We start from the raw sequence: 19501 nt of genomic DNA on the forward strand, positions 1-19501 counted from the left end.
TACCTTAATTTTGTGGTAATTACCAAATAAAGTTTTTGTTTTTACATAGTAATATAGTGTAACTTGCTATGTTATCACCATATTATTACATGGATATTACATGTACTGTAAAAGAAAGGGTTACCTGAATATCCTTGTAAAATGCTGTAAAATGACATCCTTTGTTCACTATATTTTTAACATAAGATCAGTGCTGAGAAGAAAAATATGTAACCCTGTTTTTCTTAGTTTTTTGGGTGGCATACTTAAATGGTTCAGTAAGATGTTAAGGTTTATTTAGGATTACTGTACCAAGTAACTAACCAGACCTAGGCCTTATTACAATTAGAACTGTAGAAATAACTAATCATTTAAAAATAACCATAAGTTATAATTTAAGGTTGACTGAAAGTTGTCAGAAAGTTCTGACAAGTTCAAAGGAAAGTAAAACAACAGATAAAACAGTTAATGAAATCTATCAGCCTGGATAGCGACTGAGGGCAATATTTTAAAGTTTCAGTGCACATATTCACAAAGAATCCCAAGAATAAGACTAGCTTTTAAAGATGCAATTTTAAGAAAAAATATCTTCAAATTTTACTAAACTAAATGAGGGCTCCTGAAGTGATTAATGTTGGTAGTAGTAACTTTCAGTGAAGCTAAGATTTCTTAGCACTGAGGATAGATAATTTTGATTAAATAGCCTCCACTGACAGCAGGCAGAAATATAACATTATTACATATTCATGTTATGCTTATCCAAGTGCATCAGCCTTTAAACACACGTTTGACCTCTTTGGGGTTTTATTTGAGAGGGACAGTGGAGACTGTGATTAAAGTGCTCTACCTATCAGATGGATCTGAATAGTTCCTTCCTTGTCAGACGGACTTTCAGTTCAAGTACCTTGTGCAGAAACAAACTTCACCTGTAGAGCTGCAGAGTGGCCTTGAGGGACTGCCGAGAGGTGAGACAGACAGCTGCGTGGGGCGCCATCTGCTGGTCAGAGCGCAAAATTGCAGAATAAAAAAAAGAATAAAACTTATGCTTGTATTAAAGACACAAACATTTAATTAGTTATTGAATGATAGTATTTTAAGTGCAATATTTTAATATTACATTTATTCTTTAGAATTTTGCCGTTTGAAGTGGTTGTCTTAATGTTAATATTTGAGTTTTTCTTTTAATAGCACAGCTTTATGTTGCTTTTCACTTTGCACCCATCACATTTGCACACACTTTAAAGTTGTTGGTGATTGTAATTATATCCATCAACTTAATACATATTCTTTAGGTATTGGCTTTAAAAAGGATTTGTTCCAGCAGTTAAAATAAAAAATATATATAATTATTGAATGACTGTGGAGCTGCTTTTTGGGAAGAGTGCAAGTTTATACTTGCCAACATTGGACTGTGAAAAATAGACTTTTTTGTATAGGTGTATCGGCCCAGGGGTAATTTTTTGTCATTTCTTGCCTTGTATTTTTCAACCTGATGAAGGAATCTTATTCTTAAAATATTCCTATTCTTAAAATTGATAATTTTGAGGACAATGATAACAAGCAGTTTTAATCCTTGAAATGAGAGCCAAAAGGCTAAATAAGACAATTACACTGCAGTGCATTTGGTCTGCATTATTGAAGATACAATTATGTTTTCTGTCTTAATCCCCCTCAAAAACGAGATGTTTTATCAGAAGGGGCTATCAAATAATAAATGAATAAATTAACGTACCTGCCACTAGTGATGGGCTGATAAGGCCCCATTGGGTGTATGGCACATTTCCCAAACCGTGTCAACTCTGCGTTGAAACTGTGTTGCTGTATCACTCAATGGCGACATCTGCTGGATTTAAAAAGTAATTGCAGGCAACTTCAATGAAGACTGGAAACAGACTGAACAAGGTTCATTCACAAATTTTTATTTAGAAACATCCGCTGCGTTAACATCTTTGGGCCAAGGCGATTGCGCCGCTTACAAACCATTTCTCCTGCTTTTGAGAACACCCTTTCACAGGGCACTGATGATGACGGCGTACATAAAAATGTCATTGCAACTTTGTACAATGTAGAGTAATTTAGTCTTTGCGATTTCCAGTATTGTAGAGGATCCTGTGATCTTGGTGTGTTCTCCTCGGTGATGTATCTTTGTACCTTGATAATGGCATCATTGGTGACATTTCAATTGGCCTTGCTGTCCTTGACTTCCATGTCCAGGTGGTGCCACAGGGTGTCATCTGAGGAAACAAAATGCATCTGTGTTACTAATTCATTGTATTCATATGAAGTGATTTGCATAAACATGAAAATACAAATGAACACAATTAAGAATCATGACCTACCTGGACTGGAAGCAGATGGTTGAGTTGAAAGTCCAGCTTGGGCATCTTCCATTTGTGTCGGTACAGCATTTCTCATTACTGCCGCACACTCTGATTTTAGTCTTTTCACTGCATCATTGGCTTTTGACACACTTAAGAATGCCATCGTCTTGAACCGAGGGTCCAGCAGTGTTGGTATTGTCATTACACTCAATGACTCCAGGTTGCAGAGAGTTTCTAGCAATCTTCTTTTCAGGTTTTCCACAAGATTAATTGCAGTTTCCCTGGTTACATTTAATGCATTGCGTTGCAGTGAGTGGTGCAACATTTTGAGCATTGGGATTACCTTTGATCCAGACACTCTTTTTTTTTTTCCTCAGACAGCTCCACTGTTGCTTGATTAAATGGAGCAAGCACACAGAGTGTCTCCTCTATGATTTTACAATCATTTGTAGTGAGCTGAGGTATATCACTTTTTAAAGAAACTAGTGATACCAACACCAACTCCTTCTGTTCTGCCATGTATTCCTGCTTTAAATTCGTGCTGTTCCATGTAGTTGACGTCTCATTCTTTCATTTCTTCGCTGGTCCTCCTATCTGTAGCTGGACTTGTGCCAGCTTCTCTTTGGCTGTAGTACTGGTTCCAAAGTATGTTACAACATGCCTTGTTTTATTTTGGATATCTGTGAGTGTCTCATTTGGTCACATGATTTTTGAACTGTTAAATTTAAAGAATGCGCTGTGCAAATCATGTGCCTGATTTGGAGCTTTTTGACACATGCAACCATGTTTGCAGCCGCATCTGTGACAAGACATGTCACTTTCTCTGCTAAATTCCTGCATTTAGTTTTTCTTTACTTGGGCCATATTTTCAGCAGTGTGCTACTGAGGGAAGTGTTCCACTACCAACATTGATGTACACAGTGTATGGTTCTCACTATTGACATAGTGACAGGTCACAGCCAGGTAAGCCTCCATGTTCATGGATGTCCACATGTCAGCTGTTAGGCTGACTGCAACTGAACTCTTTATTTCTTTTTTAACTTGCTCCTTTTTCTCCTCATACCTCTGGATAATCATGGTCTTAATAGCCTAAAATTAATAACACAAGCGGAGTAGATTAATAAATGAAATCACTTAACATGCATATACCTTGTTAACATGTATAACACCCATTTATTAGTTTGTTTAACATACCTTTCTGCATGGCATAACATATGAGGGCTCAAGGAGTTGGACCAGCTCTCGGAACCCCTTGTTTTTCACAAGGCAAAGCGGCTGACAGTCTGTAATGATCATATTAATGATAGCCTCATCAAAAACCTGCTTTGTGGAAACACCAGGGCTAATCATGGGAGCATTACCTCGTTCTTCCTTCTCATGCCGGCCACGGTAATGCCTCAGCATTGTGGAAGTGCTCCGGTTAATTCAATTCAATTCAGTTTATTTATATAGCGCCAAATTCACAACACATGTCATCTCAAGGCACTTTACAGTTCAACCAGATCATACAGTCAAATTGATACAAAGTTTTCATGTCTAAGGAAAGCCAGTTGATTGCATTGACTCATTGACTCAAATACAATCCCTCACACTAAGCATGCTTGTAGCGACAGTGGAGAGGAAAAACTCCCTTTTAACAGGAAGATACCTCCAGCAGAACCAGGCTCAGTGTGAGCGGCCATCTGCCGAGGCCGACTGGGGTTCAAGGAGACAGAAGCAGAGATACAAAAAGCAGCTGTAAAAGGCGGCCCCGTCCAGGAAACACACAGCCAGGCAGACGAGCTCCAAGGCAGCTCCCATGCCAGAGGACGAAGAGAGCACATCCACTCAGTCACGGTCAGAGAAACAGGACCACACTGGAAAACAGGCCGATCTCCAACATCTATTAACAAGGGTGTTGATGGAAGCAGCACAGCTGATGTTTTTTTCCAGGATGACGTCACAGCCAAACAGGAACAGACGAGGCAAAGCTACTCTGAGGAAAAGCAGAGAGAGCAGAAGGTAAGAGATTGAACTAACAGATTCTGCAGAATAGGAGAACAGAGAGAGAATGAAGCAGAATGATGAAATGGGGGTCCCTATGTCCTCCAAAAGTCTAAGCCTATAGCAGCATAACTATAGAGATAGCTCAGGTTACAGTAAGACAGTACCTGCGCAAATCCTACATTTCACCTACAATAGAAATAAAAGTTAATTCATGTAAACGGGAATAACCCGACAGAAGAGTGATCAATGGTGGAAATGAGAACAGAATAATACTTTACCTTATTTTCCGTTATAAGATCAAAATGATCCCACACGGGAGAAAACTTCCTCTTCCTTGGTTGATCCAAAGTTTTTGATGACAAGCCAAAAACCAATGCAAAGCAAACAACACAAACTATCTCCCTCCAACAAAACCCACAAACGTGTCGATACATTTTCTGTTTATAAATACAATTTGGCACGTTCACAACCAAACGACACAGGAACTGTATCGTTCACATGTTTTCCTTAAAGAGATACGTGCATCGACACGGGGCTTCGCGTCGGGGCTTAACTTTCTCTCTAAACAGTCATCAGTGCCAGATTATTCTTGAGTTAGTTAGGTTTCTGATTACCTCATCTGAGTCTGCCTGCTCCTGTCTGATCTGTTTGCCTGTCCTGTCTTTGGACTCCTGCTGGATTCTGCCTGTTATCTGATCATGGAGCTGCATCCTGTCACTGACCTGGTTTTCCCTTCAAAACAACTTTGGACTTCTGATCCCCTGGTTCTGAATCCTGAGGCTTCATCCTAAGGATGATCTTGCTTCCTTCGGATCTGATCTCCTACTTGTCCCTTTGGGACTACAGTGTGTGGGACTCTGTGGGTGGCACCCGCCTCATCTTCTTCGACAGCTGATAGGCTAGAATCAATCTCGTTCAGGTAAGTGACTCACGCATTCGTAATCATCCTCTGCCATATGAATGCGGTCACTAACATTTGTTCTCTTCCTGCAGAGGTTCCTGCCTTAAATGCCCTAGCTGCCCAATGCCAGTCCGTTGTTTTTAAATTAACACCTATGAAATATCTGTCTCTCTGCCTTGAATACTGGGTCCTCTGTTCTGACGCTGGCTTATTACGTTTCATGGGCATTACGCTGCCGTGGGTATTGCTTAAGTTAGGCTGTCACTGGACATAACTCTGGGCTTCTTATGAATATGATATGTATACGCTCAAAATTGAAAAAAAATACATAGTAAGTTCAGCGTATGCCAGCGTTTTAGAAGATTCTGGGACATCTGGCATACGCTGGTTAAATCATCAAGATGTGAAAGGGGTTTTACAGTTTTGCATTTCAGATATTGAGCCTTTAGCTTCTCCATTTTTATGTTTAAGGAAAAATAAAAGCAAATATTGAAATTAATATTCAGGGCTGACTAATAGTTGATGAATACTTTTTAGAACACACCTTTTTAGAACACCAAGAACTCTTGGTTGAAAGAAAGATATGGAAAAATACTTTATCTCAAAACTAAGCTTATGGTTTAATTGGTTTTTAATAGTCTCACACAGTGATGATAACTAATATTACATCATCCTAAGCTCCCCTTTAATGCAATGATAATCAACAACCCCATTAAAAAATATGTAAATTAAGTAGTTAAAAATTTTCAGAGGTAATAGAAACAACTTTTATAGCAATATACTAATATAATTACATCCTATTTGGATGGATAGAAATAGAGGAATTATAAAAAACTTTTTTTTTAGAAAAAAATCTCTCCCCTTCATTAGCTCCTTCCACCTGTAGAAGGCTTGTCAAATGTGTAGCCTTTTTTTTTTTTTTTTTTAACCCATGGGCGAGCTTAACTCTCAGTTACTCCCCTCGTCCTATGGGTCAAAAATTACCCACCCTACCAAAGCAACCAAAATGGAGGTTTTTTGGGACCCAAATGCAGAGATCTGGAGGCTGAGGTGAATTTTGTAGATTTAATAGGTACTGAGGCTAAATACAGTAATACAAAGAAACACATGACAAGAAAACACCAAGAGAAACTCACGTGGGGAACAAAAAAACAACAAGGAACCAGCACTAAGCGACTGCAGAGGTGGTGTATATAAGGGGAACAGAACAAAGGATGGGCTAATGAACTGAATATGGAGCAGGTGTGAGTGGAACCAACCAGAAAGGAAGCCAAGGGGAAAGGAAATAAGCACAAGGGGGCAGCAGAGAGTAACTAAAGACTGCTTGAATCTGATGGAAAATAAACCAAAAGACAAAACAAAACAACCGATACTGAAAACTAAAAACTCAGAGTCTCACATGAGGAGAACTATAACATAATAAAGCAGATTATTTTAGTTTTAAATCCAAAATCAATTTGGCATGACGAAACAACCTGTTATTTATCAATTCAATTCAACCTAATCTAATTCCATTTTATCATTAATTGGTTTTTAAAACAATACAGTGATTGTAACCGCTGCCTCTCCTTCACAATAAAATGCGCAATGTCATTCCTCATGCAAATAAAAGATATTCCTCATTGTCGTCAGTATTTTTAAGACGGCAGAATGTCAAACAATACCTAGCCTTATGTATAAACTTTTATTAAATTATTATGAAACTGTATCATATTATTATTAATGATACACAAATAAGATATGTAAATGAAAACATTGATTTCAGCCATTAAATAAAGATAACTTGTCACACAATGTTCTTTTAACATCCACATTTCAGATCAATAAAGAAGTAGATGCTTTGATTCTAATTAGTTGAGTTAATGTAAGGTTTTACCTTCATTTTAAAGGAAAATTCCGGTTTTTAACACTTTTAGCCCCTTTTCTGTAGTGTCCAGGATGAAATCGAATGATCAACACCAACATTTTGACGATTGGTCCTGTCTCTGCTATTTGGCTCATGCAGAATCCCCCCCTGGCTGCTTCAGAATGGCTTCCATTGTGCATGTCCGATAATGTCCTTAAAACAACCTTAAACGTTCTTTTTTTAAAATATGCAACTCACCGGGTCGTCAGCGCTGTTCAATGACGTTCCAAAAAAAGTTTTGTGAAGAAAAACCGTTCCTGTCTTGTTTTATTTAGCATTTTGTAAATCCCAGAACTATTTTTTCCGATACATCACAACCGCTTATAAACTTCCGAATCTGAAGCGTTGCACACTCCAGACCACTAGTTGGCGACGGTATCCTCTACCGTTAAACTCAAAGTCCAATATGTCCTCCTCAAGAATCCACCTTTCGTATTCCATTTTCAGAGTTTTTTAAAGTGTTTAACAGAGACGTTAGCACCTCGACGTCGGAGTACACAGAGTGAAGCAGAAACACTTGGGCCTTGCGAAAAGACTACAACTAAGCGTAAACAGGCCCCCTTTCCGTTTCCGGTGGCGGAGGGATATTGACTATTCCAACAGAACTCAATGGGATTTACAAAATGCTAAATAAAACACTACAGGAACGGTTTTTCTTCACGAAACTTTTTTTGGAACGTCATTGAACAGCGCTGACGACCCGGTGAGTAGCATATTTTAAAAAAAGAACGTTTAAGGTTGTTTTAAGGACATTATCGGACATGCACTATGGAAGCCATTCTGAAGCAGCCAGGGGGGGATTCTGCATGAGCCAAATATCAGAGACAGGACCAATCGTCAAAATTTTGGTGTCGATCATTCGATTTCATCCTGGACACTACAGAAAATGGGCTAAAAGTGTTAAAATTGAATTCCTTGAAAAAATTATCTGAACATTCAGATCAGTTTCCAATTCAGTTTATTTATAGAATTCACAACGCATGTCATCTCAAGGCACTTAAAAATGATAACTCAATCAGATGATACTGTGAGATTAGTTCAAGGGGATAGAAGCTGATATTGGAAACATAGAAGCGCTAATTATAAACTTGCTCCAGAAGGGGCTCTGCCTAAGAAACAGACTGTTGAGCCAATGACTCTGAGTCAGTTTTTGTTTCAAAGGAATGAAAGAGAGCACATATAGTAAGTCACAGTACAAGCTAAACCCATATGAGAGAAACAGCACTGAGCACTGAAATCAAGCCCAACTCTATCATCTGTAACCAAAACAGTTCATGGCAGGCAGCTGATATATCTTCCCAGGATGGGAACAGAACAGACCAGCTACTATGACGAGAAAAGCAGAGAGAGCTAAGAGTTGGGGATTGACCTACCAAATAATGCAGAATGGGTAAAGAGAGATAGAACACGCTAGAATGATGAAAAGTACTCTCTATGTTCTCCAGCAGTGTAAGCCTATAGCAGCATATCTAAGATAGCTCAGGATACTATAAGCTTTATCAAAAAGGAAGATTTTAAGCCTAGCCTTAAAAGTAGACAGGGTGTTTGACTTAAGAACTAGAACAGGTAGTCCACAGGAAAACAGCCTGATAAGTACAGTAAAATTCTGCCTCCGCTTCTACTTTGAGAAATTCTAGGAACCAGTAAACCTGCAGAATGAGGGCAAAGTTCTCTAATAGGAGCATAAGGAGTGATCAGATCCCTGATTGGACCTTGATTTGGTGATTTAGACCTTTATATGTGAGAAGGAGGATTTAAATTCTAATTTGGATCTCTTAGGAAGCTAAAACAGTGAAGAGAAAGGTAAGAAAAGGAAGGGTGGAAGAAAAGCAAACCTGCATCCTCCTAGACCAATGATCACGGTTGTTTTCAGCTTAGACATTGTTCCTCAAGGTCTAAAATTAATATTAGGGCTAATGGTCCAACACTACTCTCCTGAGACAAATCTTTACTTTGCTTTCTCCAGTCTATGTGGAGTGTCACCAAAAAGTACAATGACTACTTGTAGCCCTATATATAGGCTCAGCAACTATTACAATATTCAAGAAACCTGTTTTAGATTTATTTTTTTCCTAGTGAATGAAATATAAGTTGTATTTTGCATCACTCTAGACATTCTTTGGATAATTCATGAAAAAAGAATTCTTGAAGAAGATGTAGCTATGTGCTTAAAATAGTAGCCTCTAAATTAAATTACTTAACGATGCAAACAATATACCTAATAATTGTATTAAGAATGGAAAGAGAAACCAGATGTTTAATAGGTTTAAGTAACACATTTCTAATATTTACTTCTAAGTAGATATATTCAACTCAATTCAAATTCAAAAATACTTTATTATAAATCCCAAAGGGAAATTAAATATAGATGTCTCTTTTAATAAGATATGATTGATGGTTTTTAATTGGTAATCTGTGATTGATTAGTTTAGTTGTAGAGGAGCTAATTCTTGACTCTATTCACTGCCAGCTCATTAATTCTTCTAAAAGTATAAATGTGGTATATTGTTGTAATATCTTTGAGAAATATAACATACCTCTTTATTTCTTTATTTAAATGATGAAACAAGCAGAAATTATCTTTTACTCCTTGTTTTTAATATATAGGAAACACATTTTTTTATGTCACTCATTCAGTATGAGCAAAGCCCATTTACTGCTAAACGTAACTACCTGCCTCTCTTCTGTTGTTGTCTTACATTAAAACAATGGAGCTGTTTAGAACTGGCCTATGTGGAAATTAAGCAACTGAATAATGACTATGAAGGCATTCACGATTTGCAACAATAATAAGTTTAGTTTTCATATTGGCGTTTTATGAGAGTTCAAGTTCAGGTTTTTTTAATAGTGTACTACCAAGTATAACCAGCAGGGGGAGCCAAATACTGTCTGAAGAGATTTCTCAGTTCTCAGTTTTGCTTTAACATTACAATATGCTTCTTTGGTGTTTTTGAGATAATGGGCTCTATTAGTACATTTTGTTTTAAATAAAGAAATTGTACTTTATTAAAGCTGAAAGTAAATATTTTATAAGATTTTTTAAGGGAGTACAGTTCAAAAAGTGACCATAATGAACAGGAGCTAAATCTAATATTTAACAGCCTGTATGACAAATAGTGATTTACAAACTAACTCCACTTATGGCTAAATAAATAAAAAATAATAAGCTTTTAGTGTTGTCGGATGGTTGCAAAAACCATCAGTAACTAGGAAAAAAAAGGCTATTTTATATATATAAAAAAAAATACTAAAATGATGGGTCAGTTCCATGTTGCTAAACAGCCAACACCTTGCTACAATAAACCCTCAGATTGGGAATAAAAACTTTTTTCCTCAAATCAAGCCTGCTTTATGCAGATTTTGAATAATCAGGTACATTAAAAGACAGCCTGCTGTAGGTTAGTGCTGTGGAAGAATGAGACAACGGGAGGTGTTTCAATATAATATAGGTGCTTTTAACTAATACAGTTAAACTATATGTTCCAAGACATAAAAGCAAAATCAGAGGAACATTTAGCCTTTAATGAATTAATGTCTTGGGCTTCATCCAAATACAACAAGTCAATAGGTAGCTTTGTACAAGTTGTAAACTATTTTTTTTTTCTCTTTCCAATAGACGCCTGTATAATTAAAGAGGCGCAACCTATCAGTCAAACCTAGAGGCTTGTCAGCAACTGACTATTGAGCAACTCTCCCCTGCAGGATTACACTCTGGCTACATTGCCAGGATTTTGTATAGGAGGGTATAGTGAACACAGGAACTTTGTCTAAAAAGCATGTATTTAAAGTGTAAACGTTTTCAGTGTGGAACATCAATTTCCCCACTGGGAAGTATTTAGGCGATGAAAAAAGTTAATTTTATTTAAATCTATCCTATTGCAACTTTGTTTTCACTGTCTTGTATTTCCATAGGTGGAGTTATCTTGCATTTGTCATATAATTTACCTGATGCTTAAAACACTATTCCCACTATTTATCATACAGTAGTTGCCTCTGTACACTGCATTAGTTAGTTTAACATGTAGTATTTCAAGTCATAATTTTTGAGTGTGGGCGTTTGTGAGATATGCTGCTCAATCCTTTTTATCTCGGGACTTCATGGCTGCCGGAAAGGGGTGGTGGGAAGTGGTGGTGCTGCACGAGGAAGATAAAAGAAAATGTATAAAAACTACTTTGCACAATTTATAAAGTTTCTATGAATATTTTGGGAAATATTTTGTCTTTCTTATTTTATTATTAGGTGTATTTGGATTTTTATTTAATTATTTTGAGGCCTAATCAACACAAGTTAAGGGAAGGTACTTTTTCATGGCAACGTCAAGCAAGCTAGTGGTCGCCGGGTCCTGCTCCTGGAGGTATCCTGCTCACAGCAGCAGACTAGTACATTTACATATTCTAATGAGAGAAATGTGGAGGAACTATGGCACTGATTCGTCTGCTCATGAGAGACTTTATCTCCCCGAACCCCAGAGTGCACCTCAACATATGGAGACCTGTAATCAGGGCAACTTTAGGGCACCTGTAGCTCAAAGTAAGAACATGGTGCCGCTGCACACTTTCATATGTATTCATGTAGTTTAAGTAACATAGTATTTTAGAGTGTTATTTTGATCTTGTGTTCTTTGTGAATTGGATGTTGAGAACTGTTCAATAATGTTTAAATAGAATAATAATATATTTTATTTGTTGTTGTTTGCAGTGTTGTGCCTGAACGCGTTCATTGAACGAAAGTTCATGAACTCGTTCATATTTTGGGCGAACGTGAACTGAACGTACTGCATCATTGCCTGATGAACGTTATTGTGAACTCGTTCATTCTGGCGTCTGTGAACGGCACGCTCTCTCAGTTCAGCTCCGTTCAATAGGTTGCCAGATTTCTATAAAGCCCTCCAGGCGAAATCCCGGCTAAATCACACCGTAACAGGCCTTAATATGTAGCGGGAAAAACACCCAATCTGGCAACAGCAGCTACCAGCGTCGTAGCCTACAGCCGCGTGCGTCATCAAAACAAAATGCAGCGTGGAAGCCACAGCAGCATGGAGGCGACTTAAAACAGTTTTATGACCAGGTGGTCGGTGAGGATGATGGCAACAAGTTTGCCCGCCGGCTTTCAGTAAAAAAATCCTCACTTCAGTAACCTTAAATTCCTACCTCAGCCTGGTCCCTCAGTTTGTGTTAGTAAAATCTTCTTGAGCGGAGGTCTTCAACAGGGGATCCGCGATCCCTAGGGGGTCTACGGAGGTACTGCATGAGGGTCTGTATGGTTAGTTGATATTTTTATATTCCCCCCCTGCAATTTTTCCCCCCACTAATTGAAATGTCTTTAAATACTCATTAACATGAAATCAACACACTGTAGTAAACAGATAAATGGAGGCAGAAGATGTCTTTCAGTCATCAATGCTCACATTCAGCAACACACAGGAGCTCTTTCAAGCTGGGCACCGTTTCCTTCACAACACCTGTCCCATCAACCAGGAATCAGAATCAGAAAAACTTTAATAATCCCAGGGAGAAATTAATTTCTTTACATTACTCCATCTGTAATAGAGTGACTATAGGACACAATTTCATACAATATATATAGTTAGGGGGTCCCCGCTCCATCTCGCCATCAGTTTGGGGGTCCTTGGTCTGGAAAACATAGAAGACCCCTGTTCTTGAGGGTTTTACTATCCATGTAACTTGTTTGTTAAACCTGCCTGGTATAATTTTCCAGGATTCCAGTATTCCTTTTTAGTATGTATTGAAATGGAATTTCAAATGGAAAAAATTATTAAAATAAAAAAAAAACATTTGCACCTTAAAGACTACTTTCCTATTTTTCTTTTAATAATTACTCATAAAAAAGACCATTCAAGCAGCAAATTTTTCCTGATGTTTTTGAGAATATACTGTAGGGGTGAAAGCTGCAGCTGCTACTAGTGTGAAGTGAATGGACAGCAACAAAGCGTTAAAGTAACAATGGGGAAATGCTGTCCCCTCAATGCTAATGTAAACCCTGGTTGGATAAGGATTCAAAACTGGATATGAAGATGAAATCTGACGCACAGTTTCAGAGTTACAACTGATAAAATAATTGCTGTCTGTGGTTCTACAGTAGGCTATGGTGTAATTGAGCAATATATGAAAAAAAAAATGAAAAAAAAGAACTATGAACTAGTTCATTTTTTGGAATTGTGAACTATGAACTGAACTAGTTCATTTTAAAATGTGTGAACTGAACTTTGAACTAGTTCACGTAGAAAGAGAACTTTCCCAACACTGGTTGTTTGGGTAAAAAGAGTTTGGCGCTAATAGAGTCACATGTGACATAAACACAGTGACTCAGGTTCATACCAGCTGACCAAATCTACGTTGTCATAGTGTTTCTGTGAAGTTTAAATATTATCTCATATATTCACCAGACAACTGATGCTGTCTGTGTGTTACAGACGCTGGTTGCGTGCACTGAAAGGTATATGACAATAAAGTAGTGAATCTCAATCTATTTACATATTTATTTTTATTGTATTTGGACTGGCGACCTGTCCAGGGTGCACCCTGCCTCTCACCTATAGACAGCTGGAGATGGCACCAGCACCCCTCGCGACCCCAGCTGGGATAAAGTGTGACGGAAAACAGATGGATAGATGGGTTTTTATTGTATTTTAAATAGGCCTTTAGGCTCATAGGTCTTTTGTTAAATAAAAAAAACAAACAAAAAAAAAAAACAGCACCAGCTGTTCAAAATGACTTCCAGCGGCCCTGCGCTACTTACCGGTAGTCTCTGCTGCCATTGACCCATTAGTGAGAAAACACGGATGAATTCAGTATCTCTAATCTTCCTACCTCAAAGACATAACACCTTTAAACAAAAGACAAAAAAATGGCCACAGATACATTTTTCATAAGCAGATGCAAATGTACACACTTTCATATTTTTTGGTCCGTTTGTAAATAAGAGAATCTACCATTCACTGCATGTGTGAAACTTGGGGGCGGGTTCTAGTTCTTTTATTAAAATTAAAGAAACAGGCTGATGGTTTCCAAAGTCAGTAAAAACTTTAATGTGCTAAGGGAAAAGTAAGTTCCAGTATTATGTTAGGAAATTTCTGGAACTTTGCTTTCTATGATGAACTGGACAGTTTATTTTCTTTGAACATTAATTCGATTACTTATTTTATAAGTGAACAGCTAAATGGTAAATGGCATGTACTTATATAGCGCCTTTATTCAAGTTAGGAGACTTGACCAAAGCGCTTTACACCACATTCATTCACGCACACACTCACACACTGATGGTGGCAAGCTACATTGTAGCCACAGCTGCCCTGGGGCTCACTGACAGAAGCGGGGCTGCCGTACACTGGCGCCACCGGGCCCTCTGACCACCATCAGTAGACAATGCAGGTGAAGTGTCTTGCCCAAGGACACAACGACAATGAAAGTCAGAGTCGGGGCTTGAACCGTCAACCCTTCGATTTCAGGGAAAACTCCTACATCCAACGCCACTGTCGCCCACAAAGCTACAAAGCTCTCTGTCAAACCAACATTTTTTAAACCTCCCTCACACATTTAAAAGGATTAAAGGAGGCTATTGGCTTTCTTTACAGAATGTTTGTAGGATTGGTTTGTATACAAAGGTTTTTTCTCATCTAACTGTGTATCTGTTACAGGGAAAAATAAATCAAAAGATAAAAAAAATAAAAATTTGTGATATTTCGAAAAGAAGACCAACATAGAAGACCCCCCCCCCCCCCCCCCCCCCCCCCAAAATGTGCTGCAGCGACCGCCCAGACAGAGCTCAGGAAAAGTGGACTGTTATAACTCAATATAAAACATTTGCTTCAGAAAGGCGTATGAGTTTTTATCAGGTCTTAGATCAGGTGCAGAAGGGGTCATGTTATCATTATTCATTTTATTTTTTAGTCTTTACTGCTAAGTTGTACATTAATGAACCCAATGGAGCACAGTCCTGTTGTCATTGCACCATTTACTGCACCAGTGACAGGCCGCACCTCTGCTTTAATGATTTGTAAAGATGGGTTTTGCTTTTGGCAATCTGTGACTGTTTTCGTAGCAGCATGAACAGAATAATGTCTGGCCTTCTAAGTAAAAATAGGTTAATGAAAGGCTGTTGGAGCTTTTGTGTAGACGTGTTCTTTTGTTGCGGACATGCCTTGTGTTTAGAAGAATGTCGACTGAACTACCGCTGGCTTTCCTATGTCCCATCAATTCAAACAATAAAAGAATGTTAATACTAGTGGAAGATCCAGTGAAGATAAAGGGTGTGACAGATTTCTGTCAACAGATTTTAAGCCACAAAGAAGTGGCAGACAGAAATACTGGTTTTAATGTAGACAGAGGTTTTGACACATCAGAGTTGCAAAGTCATGATGACAATCTCTAAGTGCTTTAAGCTGTTGATGCAAGGCCAGATGAACACCTACATTGGGAAGATATGACAATCAAGTGAGATTACAAATATAAGAAGTTAAGGGATGAGTTTTGACTAAGGTAGATTTTTATTTTGTATTCTATCATCACCTTCTGTCTTATTTCCTGCTTGCATTTCTTTAATATTTGATTGAATTTGTTCCAGATTCAAATTTGTAAGAGGAAGGCATAATTTGAGCTGTTTCTGTAACTCTGTTAAATATAAACCAAAATGTGCCTCCCAAAAGGTAAGAAACCAGGTTATTGTTATGGTTACGAAAAGCCCATAAAGTACAATTAAACAGATACTAATACTTTTACTCTAATTATGCTGACTCGTCTCCCAGTTGCCCTCTTTCAGCTCTATTCGAGAAGCCAGCAGAAGGACACTGAATTCTGAAGACCATGAGGAATGTCAGACCCATTTCTTTCATGGCCATTAGTGAGTGTAGGAATGTAGACCAACCAGCTTACCTCTATATGCACCTCAATGGACTGGTCTGTTGATCTTTTACTGTTTATGTATTTATATCTGATTTAACTGAAAAAAAAATGATTTAGTCACCTTGTGGACACCTATTGCATAACTTAGCAAATACCTTTTTTGTGTTTATCATATAAGAAAGTCCATGTCCCAAGTCCCAAACAACAATTAAAATAAATTTACCACATTTAAGATATAGAGAATATCCTCGCAGCGAATCTTACCGTTACTACCAGATAACAACTAAAACAAAGAAAAAAGTTCAGACTACTTTCAACTTTCCCACTCATTAACAACATAACAGGTTTCATCATGTTTTTCTTTCACAATGTTTGCATCATGAGTTGATGTGTTGCACTGGCATCATGTGTTTACTGTCACAAATTTGCTGACACCTCTGATTGGAGCATTTCCCACTGAGACAGCAGTTTACTGTTTATGTATTTATATCTGATTAAACTGAAAACTGAAAAGAAAATGATTTAGATAAAAAAAAACTCTAAATAATGTCACAGATTCTGCATCACACTGATATCAAACCAAAATACTGCACATTGCACAATAAATATTTAATGCCCTGGACTTTGAATCATGTTTTTCATCCCACACTGTTTACATTTGATGACTGCTGCACTTTAAGAAATAGAAATGTCATGAAAGCTGTACAAAATAAAATTTCACTTTGTATACACTCTGTGTATACAAAATGATGAGGTTATCTACGTCATCTTATTTATATATGTACTTAAAGCATTTACTGCCACTTTAAGACCTGAGATCAGCTCAGATAATCTGTTTTTTTGTGGCTCATTCGCCTTGTTGGGGTCTCCAATGGAAAACAATTTTCTATTTCATTATAATATTTTATCATTTCCAATATTGCCTAAGGGCTACTCAGTGGAGCAGTGGGTAGCACTGCTGCTCTGCAGCAAGAAGGTTCTGGGTTCGATTCCTGGCCCGGGGTCTTTCTGCATGGAGTTTGCATGTACTCTGGCTTGCGGGTACTCTGGCTTCCTCCCACAGTCCAAAAACATTTGGCTTCCCTACAACCAAATGTCCAATAACACACACTCATACCTCCTTAGGTATGAGTTGTTGTGGTTGTTTGTCTGTGTTGCCCTGCAATGGACTGGCAACCTGTCCAGGGTGTACCCTGCCTCTTGCCCATTGACTGCTGGAGATAGACACCAGCACCCCTCACGACCCCAATTGGGAGAAGCGTGTCAGATAATGGATGGATGAATATTTGCCTAGAACAATTTAACAAAAAACAGATAAAATAAAAAATAAAAACACACCCCTTAAAATGGTTTGCTTATTTGTTTTTAGATTAACTTTGTGTATTTAGGGTTGTTTTTCAGTTCAGAGAGTTACTGTTATGTTTCAGTTGTGATCTCACCATTCTACTGAGATAGCGAAGCACAATGATTGGAGCCCAGTGGCCCCTAATCTTGGAGACATCTTCCACATTTAGACGTGTTTATTTTTACGTAATTCTTTTCATATGGATATGTACAGCGTTTTTAGGTGTCTCGGCATTTTAACTGGCTTTAACCTGTCATGAGCAAGCACCAAAGCAAAAACTTTTCAACGATCTGAAAAATACAGCTTTCAACTTTCACTTTTCACCAAATGTAGACGTTTGGATGTAAATCAGTGGGATACCCGATGAATTACTCTCAATAATGCAACACTTGGAAGCAGAAGGCTTGTTATTCTTACACTTCTGGTCTCTTTCTGTTCTCACCTTTGAGCCAAAGTTTTTTTGGTGACATTTCACTCCCTTTCTTTTCCTCTGGCCAGTCTCTTTTTCTTTACCTGGTATCAACCTACGTTTAATTTTGAAAAACAATTAAATAATATTCTCTCCACCCTCTTCACAAGCTCTGATGATCCCCTGGTGAGTTAGGACCCCCAATTTTGGGAACCTCTCTGGAAGATGGCCTATTGTATATTCCTAAGGAGACTAATAAGAGTTTCAGTAGTTTCCTCTCTCCTCTTTAAGATTTCAACTTCCTTAGCAGGTAGGTCCTGCTCTGTCCTTTCAACCCAAACACTTAATAGGGTCATCTATCTCACTTTCAGTTCCTGAATGTTCATCTGTGTCTTTGTGGTAGTCAATCAGGAGTTTTGGCAACTTCAGGGGACTTCATGCAGTACTTTCACAAAATTCATGCAATTTATGAAACTACATTATTGTAACCTTTTTTTTCTGAACTGTTTCCACCAACTATCAATATCTGTTTGTCACTGTTTGCCAGTTCCATTTGGTCCATCTGTATCTGGAAGTCCCACAGGATCTTGGCTTGATCATTCTCTACCATCTTTTGAGGTATTTCCCATTTTGACCTTTGGGTCATTAACAACATAACAGGTTTCATCATGTTTTTTCTTTCACAATGTTTGCATCATGAGTTGATGTGTTGCGCTGGCATCATGTGTTTACTGTCACAAATTTGCTGACACCTCTGATTGGAGCATGTCCCAGTGAGACAGCAGTTTGCAGCTGTCTGGCACCAAAACAAAGGAAGGTGTGAATTCGGGACAAATGAGGGATATTCATCAGAGAGCCATTAACCACATGTATGTTTGTTTGTAAAGCATCTAATTATACGGTTCCCCTGAGCCAGATCTATGTACCTGAACTTTGAATGTGTATTTGTGGTAATGCGTGAATAGAGTTGACTTTCTTAGTATAACAACCCAACTATAGCAAAACTTTCACAATATGTAAAATGTAATCCTATTTCAATGCTTTTTCATCTTTATTTAAGTTATTTTCTATTAAACCCCCCCTCTTTAAATTGAGTAAATTTTTGATACTTTGGGCTTTTACTAAATAAAATGAAGAATATACAATTTACTGCTATTTTTCTTATGTCAGAGCAAGTTTAATGCTTGCTTTTTAAAATAGATTTCTTATTTTTTTTTTTTTACTCTGACTACATTTTTAAATATTAAGGACAATTAAGAAACAACAGACAAGACAAAAGTTCCTGCTAGTAGAAATAGTACATCAGCCTGAGCTAAAGGTTAAAAGATCAGTGGGATATATTGACTCAGTCATAATCATATTATTGCAAAAGAAAAAATGAAAAGAAAATCTTTTTGCATTTTAACCACAAACTTCACTATTTTAATGACTTTGTGGATAGGTAATAAGAAAAACGCTGTTTTAAAAAAAGTAATGAGACGTTCTGTTGAAGCCATATAGGTGACATCCCAACCCTGTTGAAGCAGGTTGAAACTATGGGCTTACAGCACAAATAAAACACAACCTAAAGAGGAAAACTAACACTGTAGATCCCCCTAAATGCGCTATCAACATAATCACTAAATACAGTTTAATGGCAGAATTATGCTGTTGGCGACTTTTATTCAGAAAAATGTAAAACACTGTAAAGAACAAGACTGGTTCACCTTCCAGCAGGTCAGTCATGCTTATATCCAGAGTGGAACCATTGTGCTTAATTTCAGATGTGACATAATAAAATGCATTATTATCT

The sequence above is a fragment of the Cyprinodon tularosa genome, unplaced genomic scaffold, assembly GCF_016077235.1.
Source record: "Cyprinodon tularosa strain WSP-4 unplaced genomic scaffold, ASM1607723v1 ctg467, whole genome shotgun sequence".
NCBI classification, from domain to species: domain Eukaryota; kingdom Metazoa; phylum Chordata; class Actinopteri; order Cyprinodontiformes; family Cyprinodontidae; genus Cyprinodon; species Cyprinodon tularosa.